Raw genomic sequence first — 8,764 nt, 5'->3', positions numbered from 1 at the left:
TCGATTGTATGCTTCTTATTTCACATATAATTATCTTACTGGCAAATTTCACTGTACTAATATTTTTATAATTTGTTTGATTAAACTAAATAATAACTAAAACCTAATTCGGTTTGGTTATCCATCACTATTTAGATAGTTCATCTGTCCAGAATCAGCAAAAGTGCACGGAAAATGCAGTCAGTATAAATTTTTTACTTGGGAAATTATGTTGTGCTTTCATCATGAATAGTTGTTGATTCTTTTATATAGTTCCTTGGATTTAAGAACTTATAGGGTCAAAACTGTATAACTGAGAGGAGACTTCCACATCACCTTTAAAGGAATGCAGAGAACCCACCAGGGCTTCTGACGTAATGTCTAATCCTTACCTTCTCATGGTGCATTAAGTATCTACCTGGATACTGAACGAATGAGGATGGGCTAGAAATTTGGGATTTAGCTGACCAAATTGTATTCTTATTGGCTTAAACCAAAATATAAAATTATGGTACAACATGACAGAATTTCATGCTGGCTGAGGACATCAGCAGGTTAAACAAGGTCCTATAATATTTTGTAATTTATAGTTTATGATTTTACCAAAGTTCTGTATGTGTTTCCCCTCTTACTTCGTAATTTTCGTGGTTGTTTGAGCTTGTACAAAATGCCTATATGCTCTAATCTCTGACTCGCGTATAACACTATTATTTAACATTAGTCCTTTCATAATCTACTTGGCTTTCTCCCCTCCTCTCCCAATGCCGTAAAGTTTGCTCTCATATGTGCTAGTATTGTAGACTGAGGAAAAGCCTCTGGCTGGGACCAAATCCTTAATCTACATTGTTATAATTCAAATGTATTAATCCTTAAAATTTTATTTTTGTTAATGACTGTGCCATTAAGAATCATGTAAAAGAATTTTCTATCTTTCCTTTACATACAAGAGAATACTTGAGCTAAGCACGTATAATAAACCCTTAAGTCAATTTTATCTCAAGCAACTCCAGATTACTCAGTCGTGGCTGTTACTTTACTTAGGTCACACATGTATGATTTGTTTTTTATGACAGTGTGCATTGGCTAACGAAGATCAGGCATGCTGTTAACAAAACCAAACATGTTTATTCTAACTAAGACAATAAATGGACAAAGGAATTAGGACATCACATGCCTGATTCTCCACGCATTCATTAAAACAATTCACTTAAAGAATTAGACAAAGAAATTATTCACCTTCAACTTATTAAACACATGGATGGATTTTAGCACAGCATTAGTAACCAAATATGGGTAGGATAAATAGTGGGGGATGGGATATCCCTGCAGATGTTCCCCCAGGGAAATTCCAAACGTTCCATACTCATGACATCACGATTCCTTATAGGGGAGGCACTATGAACTAAATAGGGGTGGGGTAAATGGTGGCGGATGTGCTGTGATTGGTTGGACACTTTAAACCATATAGGGGTAGGGTAATTGGGGAGATGTGTCATGGGTGTGTGTTGTTATCAGATGTAGATAAGTGACATAATGTGTTAGGTGTAAATAAGTGAGGTCATTGAGTTGAAGTGGAAAAGGAAGTTATAGTAGTGGGAAGATGTGCCTTCCTGTGTGTCGTGGGTGGCACGTTTGTGTGAGTGTTTTGTTTGTTTTCAGTGGTGGCTTATGGGTAATGGTTTTAGTATGGAATTCTGGATGATGTTTAGAGTATAGAATGTTTGGAATTTCCGTGTTGGGTGAGCATCCGTTGTTGACGTCACATTTTGTCTTTGGTTCGCGTGTGAAATTGTAGGTAATGGTTTTAGTATGGAATTCTGGGATGTAGTTGTTTGTCATTGACATGAAATGAGCCTTTTGTTTGTGTGTGACATTATGGGTAATGATTAGAGATTAGAATTCTGGAAGGATATTTGGTCAAGCGTTGGGGTCTTTGGCTTGATTGTGGAACTATGGGAAAATATTTGTCGATATACCAGTAGACATTTTCTAAAATAATTAGTTACTGGATATCACTGGTGTCCTCCTCACCCCCCTCAAACACACGCATTTTTTTTTTCTTTCCTGTTCACATTTTCTAAAATAATTAAATTTTCTTGTCAATAGACATTTTAGTTAGACATTTTCTAAAATAATTAATTACAGGCTATAAGTGGTGTTCTTCACCCCTGCCCCCTCAAACACACACACACATCTTTTTTTTTTTTTTCTTTCATGTTCACATTTCTAAAACTAATTAAATGTTACCTTTATACAAGTTCTAAGCAGAATAAATATTCTTAAATATGGAGAACACCTCAACGATAACTTAATTGTTCATTTAAGTTTACAAATATGCATTTATTTGACTGAAATATTATTTACAAGTATATTCACAATGAAAATTAAAATGTAATTACCTACAAATATTTCACAAGATTTCTCTTTTACTATATTCCTGAAGAAAAAAAAATTTCAAAGAGTTTTGGGTTCGCTCTTTTTTTTTTTTGGCCTGAAAGAACGAATTGCAGTAAATAAACTGCAGTAAATAAACTGAAAAGCTCGAATATTGTTCCATAGAGTTCTGTCCAATGTGACATCATTGAGTTGAAGTGGAAATGGGACGTTATTGTTGTGGGCATGTGTGACTTCCTGTGTGTAGGATTCTGGGTAATGGTTAGAGTATGGAATTCTGACAAGTGAGATGAGTTTTTTTTTTTGTGTGTTTTGTTTTTCTTTGCATGTGGAATTATGGTTTTTTTTTTTTCGTTCCTGGCATTAATTTCACAATAATGATATTTTTTTTAACTCATTTATTATGTTAGGTATTTTTTCCAACACAAAATAATTATTTATTCTTTATAAATAATTTTCAACTTAATTCCTTTGTTACAACTTCCAAAAATTATACTTTAGACTCCCATATTTTTCTTTTGCTTTAGTAAATGTTCCGAAAGGAAATGAGACAAGGATTGGAAGTAAAGTCACCGCAATCCTCTTCTGTTAATTTTTCAAACTGTGTTGTAACAGATTGCACTAAGACTTGGTAATTTGCACTCGTTTTTTTTTTTTTTTTTTTTTTCCGCATTCATAACTAAACAGAAGCATTATGTCTTGTATACAAGCAGTATTCACGTCTACAGTAATCTATTATACACATTCAAACTGATGTTCGGCTTTCTGACCTCTTCAAAGACATTATACCATTAGTTAAACAGAATCAACATCTATTGTCAGTACACACAATCTACGCTATTAACATAAAGCAATCTACCTACAAGCTCACTATTTCATTGTACAGTCCTGAATCCAAAAGGGTTAAGGGTGAGCTCCGCTAGCTCTTTTCTTTTTCTTGTTCAGCGGCTGTGATCGGACACTGTCCGGCGGTTGTCCTCTTGCAAATTCCTTCCTTGTAACTTTAATGCATTTTTTTGCCAATGTTAGGAACTTTGTCTGCTGCTAGAAATCAGCATGCACGTGGATCGGTACATTTGCCGAAGAATTTCACGGAAGGATATCTTGTAATACTGCCAGCGAACTCCCCATGATCTCCAGAACTACTGCTCGTGGGACCGCAACTCCTTGAAAAGCTTGCCACAGGAACAAAGAAATAAGAAAGAGCCTTTTGAGCCTCAATCTCCACCTTTTATATCATATCCAAAAAAAATTTCCCGGATTTACTGGAAGCATCCTTATCACACACGCTTATGTTAGGTTTTGGGGGCAAAACATAATCCGGTGACCTTTGAGACTGCTGTTGACCTTCAGTTTACTAGCCTAATCCTGTCTGATCTTTTTAGTTACAATTACTTATGGTTCTACATTCAGTTATTCTTACATTATATTAAAAAATTTAATACATTAAACAGGCTACATACATTTCTAATTATATGTATTTTAATAGCCCAAGTGAAAAACATTTCTATCTTTCACCACGAGATTTTACAGTACCCGTTGTTTTTGCCACAAAACCAGGACAAAACAAAGACAATGAAAATAGGCAGATGATTGAAAATATCAACTGCATTGTGAATGGGGAGCCTATAGAACAAGTAAAACATTTCAGCTACTTAGGCACGATTTTTAGTGAAGATGGTAAATTAAATGTGGAAATAGACAACAGAATCAATAAAGCTGATATGGTAGGAAGTCAACTAAATAACTTTTTATGGAATAAGAGAGAAATTAGTCAAAACACTAAATTAGCTATATACAAGACAGTTCAAACCAATTTTAACTATGGATCTGAGAGCTAATGTTGAAGTCTTGACAGGTAACAGATTGATTTGGAGGAAAATTGTAGAAATTGTAGATTTGATGATGATGGGGGGGGGGTCCTCCTTTACTCCTGTATTTTTAAAGGTGATGCCTTACATGCTGAAACCAAAAGTTCATCAATTGTAATCAGTATACCTATAACTAGTTGGGTTAGATTTGAATCTCTGGAGACCAGTTTTAAAAAATGCCAGCAACATATCTGTTTATAAAAGAGCAGACAGAACAGATCAATGAAAAGAAATATGATAGTGGGAAATATTTGAAGATGAACTGTGTCTGAAAGATAAATATTTATTACATTTGCTAACAACCTTTATTCTATAGTTGATGTCAAATTAAAATGAATTGTAATGGAACTCCACAGGAAATATATGTTGTCAGTTATCAAACAATAAAGTTATATTGCAGTGACAAACTAAAACAACCTGTGGAGGTTTTTTTTAATTAGTTTCAGGTAATCATCCTTCCAAAACATATTAAGATGCACAAATTAAGTTTGTCCATGTGAAGGTCGTTCTTGTAAATTGCAAACACCTTATCTCCTAAAATACGGCGTATAATCTCAAAGGATAAAGTAGCAAAATTAGCAATTGTAATATAATAATCACTCAATTACCCAACCTTCAAATAACTAAATCCTTAAGAAACCACTCCTTAATGTGTTAGCATGTCAGCTGATTTTTAGTAAAGTACCATGTAAACTTGAACCTATAGTTAACTAAACTCCCCAATCATCTGACCAGTAAATTGACTTCCATCATCCTAAAGATATCAAGAACATCTGAAATGATAGCCAAGTTACTAAATGAGCAAGCTCAATCTTCCTTAGGGAATTCCCAATCACAGTTCAATCTATCTTTTCACCAATCGAATGGTAGAGATGCCAAGAGGAATCAACAGATTCAAATCTGCTTTTGAAAGGACAAATGCTGAAAACACTTCCTGTTAATGACAGTTGAGTTTTTGGTTCCTCTGCTTAGATTGATACAGCTTTTGCATTGTTTCAACATTTCTCTCTCTCACACACATCTAGGTGATATTACTGCAACATTACCCAAAGAAAAAGCTGACCTGCTAGCATTAGATTCAACTCCTGTATGGATGGCCAATATAAAGTTGGAAGTTTATTTTGCACTTGGTTAGCCTATAATAAATTTAGTTTAATCCTTGATCCAAGTGTAAGCAAACAAAGTTTGCACCTGAAAATATCTTCAGGACTGGGGCAAGGTGGTGCAACTCGTAGCAAAGGTGGACCAAGCTCTCATCACTCCTTGTCTCAGTATTTCCCACAATGCAAAGCACATCTCATTGTGGACATATATGATGCTATGCATTAAGGGAAGGGCCACTACCCAGACAGGTTTCGACCTTTATTGAGGTCTCGTCAGTGGGAGGCAGACCCAGAATTGTTGATACTAAGGCAGAAGCAATGGAGAGGTCATATTTACCTATATGAATTGCCAACAGGTGTATCACCTTATTAATCAATTACTCTGGATTTAGAGAAGGATGTTGGAAGTTTATTTTGCACTTGGTTAGACTATAATAAATTTAGTTTAATTCTTTATCCAAGTGTAAGCAAACAAAGTTTGCACCTGAAAATATCTTCAGGACTGGGGCACTTGGATAAAGGATTAAACTAAATTTATTATAGTCTAACCAAGTATAAAATAAACTTCAACATATTTCTCTAAATCCAGAGTAATTGATTAATAAGGTGGTACACCTGTTGGCAACTCATATAGGTAAATATGACCCCTCCGTTGCTTCTGCCTTAGTATCACCACTTCCGAGTCTGCCTCCCACTGATGAGACCTCAATAAAGGTCGAAACTGGTCTGGGTAGTGGCCCTTCCCTTAATGCATAGCATCATACATGTCCACAAGGAGATGTAGGAAATACTGAGACAAGGAGTGATGAGAGCTTGGTCCACCTTGTCCCAGTGCTGAAGATATGTTCAGGCGCAAACTTTGTTTGCTTGCACTTGAATAAAGGATTAAACTAAATTTATTATGGCCAATGTAAAGCACCTTTCATTTTACCAAGAAATGCTCACTGCATGCCTCTTCTAGTCTTTTGTCAGATAAAATCAAAAGGATCCTCAATGGTTTTGATATGAAGTCATTTGGTGATGATATCTCATCTGTCGTGCTAAAGACATGTGCACCAGATACAACACTATCCTACACCCTTTTCAATCTTACCTATTCAACTGGCATCTACCTAATAACATGGAAGCAAGATTAATATTCTATCCATTCTGGCAATAGAATAAGTGATAATCATCCAGCAAACTATGATCGAACTTTTGTTCTCAAAAATCTTGGGGTCTATCAGCCATTCAGTAATCACAAGTATGTCTTTTGCCATTTTTGATCCAAAGCTGCTCTCATCCACCTCTGGACAAAAGCCATGGAATAGTTTGGATCAAATGTTCTAGACATTTCTAGCACATTTAATCAGGTCTGGGATGGATGCCTCCTCAACAAACTAAACTTTATGGTCTGTTCTGGGCATAAGTTTCTCAGCTTCCTTTCTGATCATAACAAATCTTGTAGTGCAGAATCAATAGAAGCTTTAAAATCTTCCATAACCTATGAATTCCTTCTTGCCATCCTTCCTTGTTGAGAGGATAACCTTCTGCACTTTAATACTACCAAACACAATTCTTTTCTTGTCTGTTGGAAGAAAAAATTGTCCCCTCACTTCCTTATTCTTTGTAACATAGATCTCCAAACAGCATATTTCTCTTTTTGAACTGGCTTATACTTCTGACACAAATATATTCCACCCATAGCTTCTTTAGCTTCCAAATAAAGTTGGTATACTTTTCCACCCAAGTCACTACTCGCTTATATTAATCCCATACCTGCCCAACTCAAAATACTATGTTTAGTAATGCCCCTAAAACCTCCCTGAGAATGACTGATGCTATCTAGAAGAGGAGGGGCCAGTTGATGACACTTTCTCTCACACTACTTTCTGACACACTTTCTGTTTGTCTTATAGGTGAGTATTTCCATGGAAAATGTTCTGCAGAACAGGTCGCCATCATTCCTTCACTTTCTTCCTTACTGTAAGAAAAACAAGCAATTGCCAATCAACATCCATTTACTATTCAGCTTTAAACTTACTAAACCAACCTCTCCATCTTTCTGCATGGTTAGAAAGAGCCTCTCTCACTGTCTTCTCCAAATACATGAACCTCTATAGTTCAGTTGATATCAGTGATGCCCTTAAATTGAAAAGACCTTGATCTTGTTAATAAGAGCTTTTCAACTGAATATGCTGAGAGTTAGGCATTCTCTTAAGAAGATGGTAAAATTTTTCCTCACGGAAGCTGTATTTTTGGATCCTGCAAACCAGAAAAGTGCACACAACTGATTGTATGAATACAAAGTATCTCTTTAAATTGATATAACATTTGGACAGTATTAATAGAAATAACATGAATATAAAGCATAAATTATTTGATATTTCTTTAATATGGCTGGGATGGTTAATAGACGTAATACACAGACCTCATAGCTTTGGCTGTATTTCTAAATAAACATCATCAAAGACTACTACCTTCAGCTGTTCTAGAAACACATCAGCAGATTACTTCTTCTTTTCACTTGACATTGAGCACTATATCTTGTGTGGGTATGATATAAAATATAAACACCCTCTGTCCAGAAAGAAACCAAACTTTTCGAAAATCGAAGAAACTAGTGCTGTCACCTGTTGTATCTTTTTGTTGTCAAAAGCAGCAACCTTCATTAGTGTTGTGTCAACTGTTTATGACATTCTTTCATTAGAAGCCGAGTTATAGTGCCAAGAGTGACAGTGTGTTTGGACGAAAATGGTCAGAAAATGAATTTCAAACAGAGAGGTGGGATTTACTTTTGTGTTAAACTTGGTAAAAGTTTTACTGAAACGCATCAAATGCTTCAAAAAGCATACGGTGAAGAATGCTTATCCTCTACTCAAGTTTACGAGTGGTTTAAGTGATTTCAAAGTGGTCGTGAGACGCTTGAGGACACGACGAAAAGCCAGGTGTCCAAAAACTAAGCGAAGTCAACATCCAAAAAGTGCGTGATTTCATCAAAGAAAACCCGAAATTGTTCGTGAGATTGATTGAAGATGAATTGGGGATTCCAAATTCAATTCAATTTTGACCGAGAGTTTGGGCCTTCGTAAATTGAATTCGCGATTTGTTCCCCACAAGTTGACCGACGACCAAAAAATGTATCAAATTGAACACTGCAAAGACCTCATTAAAACTGCTCGTAAGGACTCAAACTTCCTTGAAACGATCGTTACTGGTGATGAAACGTGATGTTTTGAGTATGAGCCCAAAACAAAGCTCCAGAGTGCTGAGTGGATATCACCAGAAGAGGGGCATCCGAAAGAAAGTCACTTGGAGAAGTCAAAAGTAAAGACAATGCTGATTTGTTTCTACGATTCCAGGGGCATTATCCACAAAAAATTCTTTCCACCTGGCCAAATAGTCAAAGTTTTAAAGCAATTGATAGCGAGAATTCGT

General features: G+C 35.7%; 1 non-coding gene across 1 annotated transcript; it reads left to right on the top strand.

Moving 5' to 3' along the window:
* The first annotated feature begins 7,457 nt into the window (after window positions 1-7,457).
* Window positions 7,458-7,524, top strand: LOC150105331 (small nucleolar RNA SNORD36). The gene has a single exon (XR_016548501.1). It is a non-coding gene; the product is annotated as a small nucleolar RNA SNORD36 (small nucleolar RNA).
* The last annotated feature ends 1,240 nt before the right edge of the window (window positions 7,525-8,764 follow it).

Source organism: Typopeltis vanoorti, chromosome 6, assembly GCF_054136105.1.
Source record: "Typopeltis vanoorti isolate ZY-2024b chromosome 6, IOZ_Tvanoo_1.0, whole genome shotgun sequence".
NCBI lineage: Eukaryota > Metazoa > Arthropoda > Arachnida > Uropygi > Thelyphonidae > Typopeltis > Typopeltis vanoorti.
Note: the sequence above shows the minus strand (reverse complement) of the source record. Positions and strands in the feature narration are given on the sequence as shown.